Source organism: Neofelis nebulosa, chromosome 2 (genome assembly GCF_028018385.1).
Source record: "Neofelis nebulosa isolate mNeoNeb1 chromosome 2, mNeoNeb1.pri, whole genome shotgun sequence".
Taxonomy (NCBI): domain Eukaryota; kingdom Metazoa; phylum Chordata; class Mammalia; order Carnivora; family Felidae; genus Neofelis; species Neofelis nebulosa.
In genome coordinates, this window is record NC_080783.1 from 3,145,830 (window position 1) to 3,161,100 (window position 15,271).

Below are 15,271 nucleotides of genomic sequence, written 5' to 3' on the forward strand. Positions count from 1 at the left end.
GACGAATGGATGGATGGGTGGGTGGATGAACAGATGGGTGGATGGATGAGTGGATGATTGGTTGGATGGATGGACATATGGCTGGGAGGGTGGATGGATGGATGAGTGGGTGGATGGATGAATGGATGTATGGGTGGGTGGGTGGGTGCATAGATGGATGATTGGATGGACAGATGGGTGGGAAGCTAGATGGGTGGGTGGATGGACAGGTGGTGAGTGGATGGGTGGGTGGATATACAGTTGGATGGATGGATGGATGGATGGACGAATGGATGGGTGGGTGGATGGATGGATGAGTGGGTGGATGGGTGGATGATTGGATGGACAGATGGGTGGGTAGATGGATGGAGTGGGTGGATGGACAGGTGGGTGGGTGGATGGATGAGTGGGTGGATAGATGAATGGCTGGCTGGCTGGCTGGGTGGGTGGGTAGATGGACGGATAGATGGATGGATGGATGGATGGATGGATGGATGGATGGATGGATGGTGGATAGATGGATGGATGAATGGCTGGGTGCATGGACGGATGGATGGGTGGATGGGTAGATAGATGAATGGATGCATGGGTGGGTGGGTGCATAGATGCATGATTGGATGGACAGATGGGTGGGAAGCTAGATGGGTGGATGGATGGACAGGTGGTGAGTGGATGGGTGGGTGGACAGTTGAATGGATGGATGGATAGATGGACGAATGGATGGGTGGGTGGATGGATGGATGATTGGATGGACAGATGAGTGAGTAGATGGATGGGGTGGGTGGATGGACAGGTGGTGAGTGGATGGGTGGGTGGGTGGGTGCACAGACAGTTGAATGGATGGATGGATGGGTGGGTAGGTGGATAGATAGGACCCAGCCCACATCTAGCTGTGCTAGAATGGAGTGTTGAATGGGAAGCTGAAGCCCTGGGCAGAGGTGACAGCTGACTCACAAAGTAAGGTGTCAAACCGGGAGAGGAAGAGGTAAAAAACAGTCTTGGTTGAGGTAACAGAGCTGACTGGCAGCCTTAAACATGAGTGAAGAGGAGACTGACACTGAAGAGCTGGAGGGCAGGCCAGCCGTGGAGGCCACCTGGGAGCACTGACAGCAATGCCCTGAAGTCCCCTCGGGTGTGACCTCCCCTGGCCCTCCCAGAGTCCCAGGTACTGGGAGGCTGGTCAGGGCCTGTGCTCCTGGAAGAGAGGCCAGGATGTCTCAAAGTGGGCAAGAGCTATCCCCTCAAGGCAACGAGAGCTCTCGGGAAGGGGACAGGTGTCCAGCCACAAGTGTGCACCCACATACACAGCGCCCTGCAGAGTCAGAGACTCAGGGTCAGGGGAGGACTGTGGTCAGAGGGGACTGATATCCTGTGGGTCCCAGGAAGAGATACGGCAAGGCGCCCCCAGCAGCGTCCACGGGCTCCACGCTCTTTCAGAGGGCTTATCTGAAGACCCCCGAGCCCCCACCGATTCCACCAGAACGTGAGACGGGCGTGGGAGAGAGAACTCAGCCACTGAACTAATTACGTGACAGGCCCAGTCTGCACACATCACAGGGTGGGTCAAAGCTGACAAAGCAACATTCCAGAGCAGCGAAAGAAAAATTAAACCCAAACAAAAACACACAACAAACCCCACGAAGGCAGAGGTAGAGGGGAGGTCAGGCAGCAAAAGTCTGAGCCGCGGCCATCCTTGTGCCCGCTTCCTGGAGGGCGTCCCATGGGCAGGGTCTCACCAGGGTGGGCAGGACACCCCGGAAGGCTCCTGGGGTGTTAGCCAGAGAAGCTGGGGAGTAAGGCTGGCGGGCAGGGTCGGGGTAAAAGGATGGCACGTGGGGAAAACTCCTTGGAGGGTCTCCTGAGGACAGGAACCACGTGCGGGCCAGGCCAGGCCTCCCTCGATGCTCTGGGAAGGAGGGCCCCCCTGCCAGGGTGCGTGGCAGTGGTGGCTGGGAGGCCACAGCATGTCCCTGGGGCTCTCTGGGAGCCCTCAGGAGTCCTGCCCTCAGGAGCCCCCCACCCCTCTGTTCCTGCCACTTCCCAACAGCCCCGGCGGGTGCCCCATGGATCCCACGCGAGCACGGCGAGGGTACCCCTGAGAAAGCCCACTGGCCGTGGACAGAGAGGTGCTGGGGACTCACAGGGAGCTCAGGGGTGCTAGGACACCGGCTTCCGGAAGGAATTCCAAGCTGCCCATCCAGCCTCATTCCAAGAGTCACCCCTCTGTCCCCAGCCCTCGCTGCCCCCAGCACCTTGCTTATCTCCCCACTGGGAACAGACGCCTTTCCCCAAGCGTGGCCTGTCCGTGGCTGTGGCCTCCTCCTCCTCCGAGAGGTCCCAGCTGTCCCCAGCCGTTCCCCTGGCCACTTCCTCAGCCTCATTTGGGGGCTGGAGCAGCTCTGTTTTCTCAGAACAGTATCTGCTGCCCTGCCTCTCCCACCCTCTCTGACGTGCGTGCACGTTAACATCTGTCCTCTGTCGTTGGGACAGTGACACTGGCTGACCAGAGGGTCAGCGGGTGTTCTGTGTGAGAGGGGAGCTAGGGCGCTTCCATCGTGGGCTCCCCTCCTGTGCAGGAAGGGTCAGATTCAGGGCAAAGATGAACGTGCTTCTCGGTCAGGACGCTTGGCCACGGGTGACAGAAACCCCCAGGGGCTCCTGGGAGCACCCGAGGAATCGGGGACAGAGACACAGGACGGAGGGGCTTCACTGACTGAGCTGCCCAGGTGCCTGGTTTAAGGTGTCTTTCTTTCTTCTCTCTTTTAATGTTTATTTATTTATTTTGAGAGAGAGAGAGAGAGAAAGAGAGAGAATCCCAAGCAGGCTCCGTGCTGTCAGCGCAGAGCCCGACAGGAGGCTCGAACCCACAAACCTGAGCCGAGTCAGGACGCTTGACCCACTGAGCCACCCAGGCACCCCTTTTTCTTAAACAAGCCTCATGGGGTTTCTTTCCTTGGAGAGAGAGTACCTTACCATTTTAAAACTGACTAAAACTGCCAGAAGTTTTAAACCCTGCTGTTTGGGGCCAGATGGGTTCTGTTCCTGTGTGGTTGCGAACGAAATCACTCGTAACTCTGTCTTTAAAAGGCCGTGTGCGGAGGCCGTGAGCAGATAGCATTCCGTCCTCGGCGTGTCAGGACAGCAGCCTTCCCTGGCATGTGCGTTTGTCAAGAATTAGGTGTCCTTTTAGGGAGAATTCCAAGAACGAGCTCCCTCTCTCCACAGCAGAAAACGCCCCTGACCTGAGCAGCAATGGTGGCCACACAAGGGCAGCGGGACCCTCAGGCAAGGTGACCGGGGGGCCGGAAAGACAGGGAGGCCGGGCTCCCCTGGGGGACCCTGGGCTTCAGGGCTGCAGGACAGGTGCACTGAGAGACCTTTAATATTAGGTTTTCCAATGAGACACAAGGGGCCCAGGATGTGAACCCCATATGTCTCATTTTACGGGTCCCTGGTCTGTGCCTGCGGATCTGGCAGGAAGGGCCCATCCTGCTCTGGCTGATTTCCTATTTGCAGAGGGAGAACCCGAGAGCCCACACCGTCCTCCAGAGCTGCAGTCGGGGGGCGGCTGGGGTGAAGGGTGGGGGGGGTGGGGTGGGGGAGGGGCAGCTGCAGGGAGGCCTTCCTGCAGGGTGACCCGGCTGGAGGCTGAAGTACAGACCCCCCAGAGGTGCCCGTGAGTGGGGGAAGGGGGAGTACAGCCTGCGAGCCTCCAGAGACCCCAGACAGAGGAGGCCTCACTTGGGGCCCGGGCAGGCTTCTTCACCTCTTGGGCCTCAGTTTCTCTGTGTGTGAAATGGGAACCTCCTGCACCAGGTGGGCTAATGCTTTCCAGAGGACGTGTTTTCATGGAAGCGAGCCCACTTCCAAATGAACAGCCCACCTTGGTGGGGTTTTCGACATGAGCTTCCCTTAGCAACTCACAGGACACTGGAGGCCTGAGCCCAGTGGCCTGTAGGGGTGATGGTGGGGAAGGACATGGGAGGCGCAGGAGGGGGAGACTGGGAGGGGCCAGGACGCTTTCAGGGGCTCACTGTCTTGAGTCCACACACAGGTATACACGTATGTCCGAACCTTCCAAATTGTGCACTTCAAACATACTCAGTTTACTCTAGGTCAGTGACACCTCACTGCAACTGTTTAAAACTGGTAAGTGCGGGGGTGCCCGGGTGGCTCAGTTAAGTGTCCCACTCTCGATCTCGGCTCAGGTCATGATCTCACAGTTTGTGAGATCGAGCCCCAGGTCAGGCTCCATGCTGACGACGTAGAGCCTGCTTGGGGTTCTCTCTCCGTCCCTCCCCTGCTCGCTGTCTCTCTCTCTCTCTCTCTCTGTCAAAATAAGCGAATAAACTTAAGAAACAGTTTAAAAATCCCACAAAAACATACGATTGGTAAAATGTTACCTCTTTGCCCTTTCCAGATCTTCTAATCACCGTCGGGAAGATCCTCACTCCGCTGGCCCCCGCTACAGTGGTGCCAGCAGGGAGAGCCACCCACTTCCCCAGGATACCCCCTCGGGAGCCAAATCCCCAGGACGCTACATGCCTGGCCTGTCCCCGAGTGCCCCAGGGAATGACGTACTCGGAACTCGGTTTGAACACGCTGCCCTCGTCCGTCAGCCTATTCTGACAAATGAAAACAAAAACCAAGATGACAACCCACCGAAAAAGAGGTTAAACCTCTCGTGTGTCCAGTAAAAACTCCCTACTCGGGCGTCAAGGCCCCGCGAGCCATCCCTTCCTGGCTGCCCAGTGCACAGCCCTCCTCTGACCCCGGGGCGGCTGCCAGGAGGACCCGGTCCTGAGCCGAATGCGGGAGCTCGGGGCCTGCACCTCCCTGAACACGGTGTCCACCTGCAGCGGCTTCTGGGGAGTTTGGGGGCTGACGGCACAGAAAGCGTAGGTGTGAATGCACTGGGACACCTCGCACTCCTCGCCGGTGACGGCCCGCTTCCCTTCTCAGGCCTCTTCTGGCTTCTAGAAAGCTCAGAGTGGCTTGGGTCTTAGGAGATGGTCTTCTCGTCTCTCCTTTTAAATACTGTTGCTTTCACCTCTTGTAGAGGGTGCTGGTGCTGGGGGACACGATACCATGTCACATTTGGGCGCCTGAGGATATCTGTGTCTCCGCCAAGAGCCACCATCTGTATTTTTTTTGGAAGCAAGCTGGGCATCATGGGTAGAAAGGTCCGGCTCTAGGTCTGTTACGCACCACTTCCAGAAGTGCTTCTCCTCCCACGGCTCACGCTGGGGACGCCCGCCCAGGGCGGCGACAACCACGCCTCAAGTGGCCAAGTCCTGTCCTAAGCCCTCTACAGGCATCGGTCTAGTTAATCCTTGCAAGTAACCAGTATGGCAGGTTTTCTCGTTCTCTCATTTAACAGATGGAGACAGTGGGGGCTCAGAGAGGTTAAGAGACCTGCCCAGAGTCACACAGCCCAGGAGTGGTGCAGCCAGGAGGCAATCCCTGACTTGCTCCTCTCAGAACACCTGGGAGAGACAATGAGGCCGGCCAGCTCAGTGCCAGGGACCCCCAAGGCGGCCCCAAGGCCTGTGGATGACCGACGTCCACAGGAGTTTTGAAGGGAGGCATCTCTGCAGGCCGGCTTCCTCGGGGCCATCCTCCCCATGAGCGGTCGAGAGGGGTCTTGCTCGAGCGGCAGGAGGTCCACGCGATGGATGGCCACCCAGCCACCGACAGTGATGCCTGGCAGCGTGCAGGTGCCGAGGGAAGCAGGTGCAGGCCTCCCCCCACCTCACTGGGAGGACCGCTCCCACAGAGGGGCACCAGCGGAGAGGTCAAGGTGAGGACAGACGGCCCAAAGGGGCCCTCGGAGTCCTGGAGGGGCCGGCACCCAGACTCAATCCCATGGCCATCACTGGCATCCTGAAGGGACTTGTGGTACCACCAGAGGAGGGCAAAAGGAATTCTGTGATTTTATAAACCAATTTTCAGAGCTCACCTGTCAAAGAAGGCTATTTGGTGTGTGTTTAATGACAACGCAGGGCACTGGCGCAGGTGTTCGATTTACAAATAAACCACAGTGCAGGGGGCTCCCTGGGGGAGGTGGTCTCAGAATGGCACCGACGGGGCGGGACCAGGAAGGCCTGGAGACAAGTGTTCTAGAGGTTGAGGTGCCCAGGCCCTGAGGGAGGAGCTCCCGGCCTCTCGGAGCACCTGCCCCTGCCTCCCTCATGGCTGGTTCCTCTGGTTCCCCCGGACCAGGCCCTTCAGTCAGCAAGCCCTGTCCCCAGCGGGCAGGAGGCGCCAGTGCCAGCCCCTGTGTGGTTGCCGCGGTCCTTTCCGGCATTCCCCACGTGGTCTCTGGGCATGTCACCACTGCTGTGCTTCCCTCCGAGCACACTGACTGCCCTCCAGGGGTCCCGTCTGCCCCCCAAAAGACTCTCCATCCCCAGCAAGAGGAATCCCCAGCCCCGGCTCTTCTCTGAGAAGCCAGTCAAGGGAGAAAAGGAAAAGTCCTCTAGGCCGCAGCCCCGTTTCATTCGCCATTCAAACAGCAGTTTCTCCGACGAAGCCTTTATCAAGCAGGTTCTCTGCTTGTCACCTGACCAGGATTCTCCTGGCAGACCCAGCCCACCATCCCCTTGCTCTGGCCCAGACACCCTGCCTCCCTCCTTCCTTCCCCCCCAGAAGTGCCTGCTCTGTGCTAGACGTGGGGGCACCTGTTCACGTGTCCCCCGCATCCATGAGGAAATGGGATGCTAAAGCGGGCCCGAAACCTAACCGACACAGAATAACACCCACAGACCGGGCAGTGGAGTCAGACAACGTCAGTCTAAAAACCGATAAACCACAGTATCATCGCTGACAGAGTTAAATTCCACCTGGAAAGCAGTGACGGGCACCTTGCACCTGCCAGGACGGCTACCTTCAGAAAACCAGAAAATCACACGTGTTGGTGAGCATGTGGACACGTTGGAACGCTTGAGCATTGCTGACGGAATGCAAAGCAGTGCCCTTGCCGTGGGAACCAGGATGGCAGTTCCGGGAAAGTAAACACAGAACTACCATCCGAGCCAGCAATCCCACTTCCAGGCAGACACACAAAGGGTGTGAAAGCAGGGCCTCGAACAGATACGTGCACACGCGTGTTCACAGCGGCACGACTCGTGACAGTCAGACGCCGGGAGCCACACAGGTGTCCACCAACAGATGAACACATAAAAATGCAGCCTATCTATACTTTTTTTTTTTAATATTTGAGAGAGAGAAAGAGAGAGAGAGAGAGAACAAGTGGGAGAGGGGCAGAGAGAGAGAGGGAGACACAGAATCGGAAGCAGGCTCCAGGCTCCGAGCTGTCGGCCCGGAGCCCGACGTGGGGCTCGAACTCATGAACCGCAAGATCGTGACCTGAGCCGAAGTGGGACGCTTAATTGACTGAGCCACCCAGGCGCCCTAGTTCAGCCTTGAAAAGGAAGGAAATCCTGCCACATGCTGTAGGTGGGTGAATCCCGAAGATATCAGGCTCAGTGAAACAAGCCAGCCACAAAAAGACAGTACTGTATGAGTTCACTCCTATGAAGTACACATTCCTAGGCACAGAAAGCAGATGGTGGGGGGTGGGGCAGGGGGTGTTCGTGTTTATGAAGAGTCAGCGTTTAATGGCAGAGTTACAGTCTGGGAAGACGAGAAAGTTCTGGAGATGGATGATGACGATGGTTGCCCGACAACGTGAACGTACTTTGTGCCACAGAACCTTGACACGGGTAAGGTGGTAAATTTTACGTTATGTGTATGTATTTTTTTATTTTTAACGTTTATTTAGTTTTGAGACAGAGACAGACAGAGCATGAATGGCGGGGGGTCAGGGAGAGAAGGAGACACAGAATCGGAAACGGGCTCCAGGCTCTGAGCTGTTAGCACAGAGCCCGACGCGGGGCTCGAACTCACAGACCGTGAGATCATGACCTGAGCTGAAGTCAGACGCTCAACCGACTGAGCCACCCAGGCGCCCCTATGTTATGTATATTTTACAGCAATTAAAAATAAAAAAACAGGGGCGCCTGGGTGGCTCACTCAGTTAAGCGTCTGACTTTGTGATCAGGTCATGATCTCGTGGTTCGTGGGTTCCAGCCCCGCGTCGGGCTCTGTGCTGACAGCTCAGAGCCTGGAGCCTGATTCCAATTCTGTGTCTCCCTGTCTCTCTGCCCCTCCCCCGCTCATGCTCTGTGTCTGTCTCTCAAAACATAGATGCTAAAAATAAATAAATAAATAAATAAATAAATAAATAAATAAATAAAATAAAATAAAATAAAATAAAATGGACAAAGCAATGAGTGGGATGAATGTAAGAACCGGCCACGTAGATGTGACCTGCAGGGGTCACAGGCGCGAGTTCCCTATTGTCCCTCCCGGCACAGCGCACGGCGGCTCAACCGGGGAAAACGCACGGGATCACAACAGTGGTGTGAGCTTCTAGCTCTCAGCCCCTGGCAGAGCTGGAAAACTAAAATAAGTAAGGTTACCTACATAATATAGTTTCCTACGAAGACCAGAATCGACACGCCAAACCTCACACTCTTCCCGTGGGCTTATGGGCCACTTACCGAGGGAAAATTCTGTAAGGCCAGGAAGGAGCCCTGACAAACCACAGTGGTGGTCCATGACCTCAATGCAATAAAAGCAGCAATATCGGGGCAGAAACCAAAAAACCTGAGCAGCTGGGATTTTTAAAAAACTCGCTTCCAAAGAATTCAGAGGCTAAGGAGGAAACTGAAGCCAGCCACACACACGGAAAATCTAGAAAATATTAACAATGGCCACAAGACAGACACTTGGGGAAGGCAGCCAAGAGGCCAAGCAGAGAATGGACTGGACAAGTTTCACTGCTAAGAAGAAAAGCAAACGGGTTCAGCATTTGAGGAGAAAGAACTGGTCTGCCGGGGGTGGGGCTGGGGGACAGATGACAGAGATCCCGCGTGTCCACGTCCATCAAGGAACAACGCGAAACCCTCAGTTCTCGAATCGGGCCGAAAAAGGGCAAACGTCCACAGGCACAAGTAGAAAAATAAGATAATTGGGGCGCCTGGGTGGCGCAGTCGGTTAAGCGTCTGACTTCAGCCAGGTCTCGATCTCGCGGTCCGTGAGTTCGAGCCCCGCGTCAGGCTCTGGGCTGACGGCTCGGAGCCTGGAGCCTGTTTCCGATTCTGTGTCTCCCTCTCTCTCTGCCCCTCCCCCGTTCATGCTCTGTCTCTCTCTGTCCCAAAAATAAATTAAAAAGGTTGAAAAAAAAAAAAAAAGAAAGAAAAATAAGATAATTGTCTATATCGTTACACGTTGGGTAAAACGGACAAGTTCACAGAAAATGTGAAACAGGGTCCTTGCCGTGAGAAACAGGAAACCCAGGCGGACCCATACCCATGAGAGTCTGCTCTCTTCAGCCCCGAAGGGGCTCCACCCAGATGGTTTTCTGGGTGGAAATGGGGTCCTCAGCTCTTGGGGGATGTCTCTCGTTCGTGCCTCGCAAACTGCCCCGATACAGACGGAAAGGATGGAAGTTCTCGCACGTCTTGTGGGAAGAGAACCCAGTGCCGCTAACGCCACGCCCCGAAGCCACCTGACCGAGCGACGACGGAGCAAAACACAAGACGAGCAGCCGTCGGCAGACTCCTGGGTCTGCACGGGCACCTGGGGAGACCCCGTTTGTCCCAGAAAGGCTCGAGACTCGCATGCAGACCTCCTCTCCACCTGTGCCCCCCCCCCTCCGTGGCGCCAGCAGCCCCCCCGCCACAGAGACCTCCCAACTCCTCCCGCTGTTAGTGCGGTGGCAGTTAGCGGTTCTTCCTTCACATCAAGAAAACAGAGCTCAGGGGCGCCTGGGTGGCGCAGTCGGTTAAGCGTCCGACTTCAGCCAGGTCACGATCTCGCGGTCCGTGAGTTCGAGCCCCGCGTCAGGCTCTGGGCTGATGGCTCGGAGCCTGGAGCCTGTTTCCGATTCTGTGTCTCCCTCTCTCTCTGCCCCTCCCCCGTTCATGCTCTGTCTCTCTCTGTCCCAAAAATAAAATAAAAAATGTTGAAAAAAAAAAAAAGAAAAAGAAAAAGAAAACAGAGCTCACACATGGAAAGAAGGCTCGTTCTCCTTCCTTCCTCCCCCGCTCACCCAGCTGAGATAACATCACATAAAAAGCATCTTGCTCCCGAAGGAGAAAGACCGAAGGTTTGGGACGCTGCTGGCAGAAGAGACACCGTCCCAGCCAGTGGGAGCAGAAAACAAAGTGAAGGGGCCCCGAGACGATCTCATGACGTGTCTGAAAGAGTCAAGGGGTGAAGGACGGCAACAAAGCCAGAAGACAGCCCTGCCAGACACCGAGGGCGGGGAGAGAGGCCAACCAACCACACCACAAACATACGAAAAGGAGCCTAGAGGACAGCAGCGGCCAGTTAGAAAATAAATAGGGGAGGGGAGCCCGTTTGCAGTAATTGCTAGGAACCCGCGGGGGAAACGGGGTCCTGCTGGAGCGGGGAGGCACTGAGTGCGGCTTCCTAACCAGCTGGTCTTGATGTGAATCCTCCCAGATCAGTCAATAAATCAGAGCAACTGCCATTCAAACCCCAATAGCCACTTAGCTAGAAAATGGGCAGACGGCCCAGGTGGACCAGAGATCTGCATATTTAAAACCAGGGCGCCCCAGAGGGAACCTGAGGTCGGCAGGCTCTCTGGCTGACCCCGGCTGACCCCTCTCTCAGGGGCCCCACGGATGCTGCCCCTGTCAAAGTGCCCGGTGGCACCCTGCAGCCACATCTGTCTCCTCTCCGTGGCCTCGACCGCTAGTCCCCGGCCAGCACCCGTCTTCATCCCTTCTGTCTGTGCTTCGCACACCTTCCCGGCTGTGATGTTACCCCAGATGTCTCTCCCGGCCGTACCTCTCTTCTGGGCCCTGCGCTTGTGTGCACACCGGCCTACCTGCCATTGTCCCTTACTGTCCAAGGGGAACGTGGCTGCTGTGACTGGGGCTCCCAGCTTCAGCAAATAAAAATACAGGACGTCCAGGTAAATCTGAATGTCAGCTAAGCATTAGTATTTAGAAGTATGGCACGAGACAGGCTTACACTAAAATGGTCGGTTGTTTATCTGAAGTTTGAATTTAAGTGGGGGCCATGCGTCCTCCCCGCCAGCCCCGCGGTGGACCCCCACCCTCCGCCTCTGCCAGGCGCCCGGCGGCTCCCGATGCCTCCCTGCTTCCTTGCGGCCCACACCCAAACCCACGGCGCGTCCCTCACTCCTGCCACCTCAAACCTCCGGCTGCACCCCCCATCCCGCCAGCCCTCGCCGGTCCCCTGCCTCCAACCCGCCGCAGCACAGCAGCCCACGGCTCTCCCAAACCACTTAACACGCTTCAGGCTTCCCCACTGCCCTGGGATGAAATCTGGACGGCTTACCCTGGCCCACAGGCTCGGGTCCTCCTCGAGCACCCGCCTTGCTCAAAGCCCTCCTCTCGCCACACTTCAGCCATCAAGGCTTCCGGAAAGTTCCAAGATTCAGGCCTCTGCAAAACCACCCTGGGGATCTGGAGGGCTCTTCCAAAACTGCTCAGGGCTCGGGAGAAGGGCCCCCACCTCCAGCTCTACCCCCATGGCTTATTTCCTTTCGCGTAAAGAGCACTGTTTATGTGTTTACACGGAAGGGCTTCTCAGCCTCGGGCCCCATAGACGTTGGTGCTGGGCCATTCTTGCGGGGGTGAGGGGCTGTCCAAAGCTGAACAGGGCAGCCTCCAGCAGTGGGCTACCTACTAGAACACGAGACAGATCGTGACCCTTTCCTGTCATGGCACAACACAACCCACTTGAGCTACAGGACACATAGGAGTTTCCAGGAGAAACGGTTTCGCTCTCCTATCTGTCCACCTACGCAGCCAGCAGCCATCTTTCCTCTGACCATCACACCCATGGAATCTTCTAGAGGCAATAAACGCACACACAAACAGAGAAAGCCAACCTTGGGTATCAGTGTCACCAGGTTTCTGTTTAAGTGATGATGCCTTCTAGACCTCTTCCCTCTGTGACATGTGGTTTTGCTTCGTGATACGTGAACGGCTTGAATTCTAGTTGATCACGGGTCAGAGCATGTGACAATATGGCGGTCATCGGTATGCAATTCTTTCCCTGGGCCAATTGCTGCCTTTTGCCCTCCCGGGCACGTGTGGCTCAGGAAGACTCCTTCCTGGTGGGCCTTGCGGGCACAGGAGGTGCAGAGCCCAGCAGAGCACGGTGGGTGCTACCCAGGTCCCCCTGCACTCCAGCCCCTGTGAGTGACCCGGTGGGAAGGTGGTTGCCCACCCCAGGGGTGGCGGGAGGGGCAGCCGGGGAAGGCTTCCCAGAGGCAGGCAGGCAGACATCTGGAAGGGGGGCCGTGCAGCTGGGGGGGCAGGAGGCAAGCAAGGCCAGGCGGGAGAGCTCCCAGAATCCACTGTGGGGACCTCCCGTGGCAGGGAGGGCGGCATCAGAGGACCAAATAGAAGAGGCAGCGGGAGGCCTGATGAGGAACAAAGGAAGCGAGGCCTCTGCCCCCCACGGCCTGGTTGGTCTCCTGGTGGGGGTGGGGGCGCTCCCAGGGGGGTGCTTACATGCTTCAGATGATGATGGAAGTGAGGTCTTTCCGTGGCAAGGAAAATACTGAAATCAAACAATCTTCGGGGAAAAAAAAAATCTTCTCCACGGACAACAATCACTTCATTATGTTAACACGAATACGGGCCTGTTTAGGTTGGGAGCCCTCCTGGGCCGCTGTGCTGACATAACCATCCTCACTGAGAGCCCGTGAGTTCTCCAGAACGTCACTCAGCGGCGGGGGGCATCCTGTCACGGAGGGAGGCAGGTCTGGTTGACGAGGCCACCTCACCGGGGGACTCTGTGTGTGAGGGGGGCAGGCATCCCCTCTCTCAGCATCACCTGTCTCTCTGGCATGCAGAGGCAGGCGGGCACGGGGCCTCCTCCACCCGGCTCCCCTCTCCCCTTCCCACTCCTGCTCTCCTCCTCCCTGCCACACACCCTCAGGATGCCTTCCCTGAGGCCTGGGAGAGAAGAGGCTCCCGGCGGGGCTTCCAAGCCCTCAGAGCCCACTGCTGCCTGCAGCGCAGCAGGCACCTGTCCGTCTGTGTTGTCATGGTCCCCCCACCCGCGGCTCACAGGATGGGATGTGACAGCCGGGCTCGGAGATCCAGCCGAGGGGAGGGCGCCCGCTTTTCCCACGGCTCCAGCAGGAAACGGATTGTTCAGCCAGGGTCCCCTGCCCTCCCTGAGGCAATCCTGACGGACAGGCCTGAGTCGGGGCCCAGAGAGGGGAGAGCCCCCCCATGCCGGGTGGGCCTGGCCTCGGGAAGGAAGGGCTCTGCCCGCCCCAGGGCTGGGGACGCTGGCAGCCAAACCTGGGGGCTCCACTCTTGGGGGCTCAGCACTGGCATTCACACCACAAGCGGCAACCACATCATACACTCTGCCAGACCCACATTTTAACTGAGGAGAAGCTGTGGAATCGGTTCATTCCAGGCGGCGGCGGCGGGGGGGGGGGTGGGGGGGGAAGAATCTGGAGGAACAGAACCAGCTATTTGCCATAAGGAAGGACTCCACCGAAAACATTCGCTTGGCAGGAGGCTCACTACGACTTGCAGCGTGGGTACAAGCTCTCTCAACAGCTCTGGCCTGGGCCTGACCGTAACATGCCTACGGGAGGGAGACAAAAATCCAGAAATTTCTCTCCCTGCGGTTAAATACCCAGGGAGAGTAAACAAACACGCCGAGTTGATTAGCAAACAAGAATCCTTCAGCTTTGGATTCCAGGGTTAGAACTGTCTCCAGACTGAAACCAGCACCACAATCTAAAGTAGACACATTTATTGTATTTCCTGCGACATCCCAGTCAGTCCCAAACATTTATACGGGTATTTACAGAGTCATATATTTCATTTTTTTTTAATTTTTTTTTTCAACATTTTTTATTTATTTTTGGGACAGAGAGAGACAGAGCATGAACGGGGGAGGGGCAGAGAGAGAGGGAGACACAGAATCGGAAACAGGCTCCAGGCTCCGAGCCGTCAGCCCAGAGCCTGACGCGGGGCTCGAACTCACGGACCGCGAGATCGTGACCTGGCTGAAGTCGGACGCTCAACCGACTGCGCCCCCCAGGCGCCCCCCAGAGTCATATATTTCAATAAATACGGCAGCCTTGCAAGAAAACCCTCAATGCCCCCCCCCCCACCCCCGCCTCCCTGCACACCAGGGAGGGCACCTGCTTCCCAGGTCAGGTGACAGACAAGCATGTCACTGAAGCACACCGGGTGAGGGTGGGCTCACAGATACAGGGGTTTCCAACAAACACAGCCATCCCAGAATAATCCTGGCTCCTCTGGAAACGTCCTTCTCTTCTGATTGATGAAAGACTTTCCAGTGGCTATACTTAAAATTTACAAAATGCATGCGGTCATACCAGTCTTCTGTAAACACAAGCATATACACAAAGTCCAGGCTTACAACAGCTTGGTTATAAAACTGTTACAGTTAAGTTCTTGAGCCTATGGACTAGCATACTTAAAAAAAAAAAAAGAAAGAAAGAAATTCCACATTGCTATTTTGGGTAGCAAAATCTGCATCACCAAGGGAGATCTGGCTACTGCTATAATTTGGGAAGAAAACACTGTGGGCTCTGTAATTCTACTAATTAGTGCTGGGCTCCAATGACATTAATTTACTGATAACCTCGTAAAGCGGCGTTTATTTGGAAAATAAAGATACAAACATTAGCCAGACCACTCAGAATAATGTTAAGATTACAGGACTTTCAACTTCCAGAACATGTATTACCTTCGTGGTAAACAAGGAAAGACTTTACATGTGATCGTGACAATAGTGTTTATTTACACAGGCTTTAGGGGGTGCAGCTTCTGGACAGCAGTGAGGACATTTAGTTAGTTGCCTTAAAAGAAAAGAGACACAACCCGGCTTCCTGCCTTGTTAGCAGGGACATGTTCATTTCTTAGGAAACTAAGACAGTAAGTTCCATGTCAAGCCAAATGGATCCCAACACAAAAGGGTAGAATAATACTGTAAGGTTTTGCTTTACACAGAACCTCGGCCAAAACACTTTAAGAGGCAAGATCAGTTTTCAGATTACATTGCAGGGAAGCAGATGCTAAGGGTTTTAATAAATGCAGAGAGATTCCTCCGCCAGCCTGCAACCACCAGGCTCCTGTGCGTCCCTAACCCCTCTCCTCCAGGTGGCCTGGGCCACCTCCGCCGACAAGCCACACTGCCCCCAGCTGCTGCCCTCCCCCCCCACATA

General features: G+C 56.1%; 1 protein-coding gene across 3 annotated transcripts in view; it reads right to left on the reverse strand.

The window, feature by feature from the left end:
* The window catches only part of RAMP1 (receptor activity modifying protein 1), a 54,816-nt gene that overhangs the window by 38,642 nt on the left and 903 nt on the right, over positions 1 to 15,271 (reverse strand). Inside the window, exon 1 of one of the 3 annotated variants that reach the window (XM_058699753.1) lies at positions 11,377 to 11,727. The exons of the other annotated variants lie outside the window; for them this stretch is intronic. The gene's annotated coding sequence lies outside the window, so the exon portion shown is untranslated. Of the gene's footprint in view, positions 1 to 11,376; positions 11,728 to 15,271 lie in introns of those variants that run through there. 3 annotated transcript variants of the gene reach the window in all.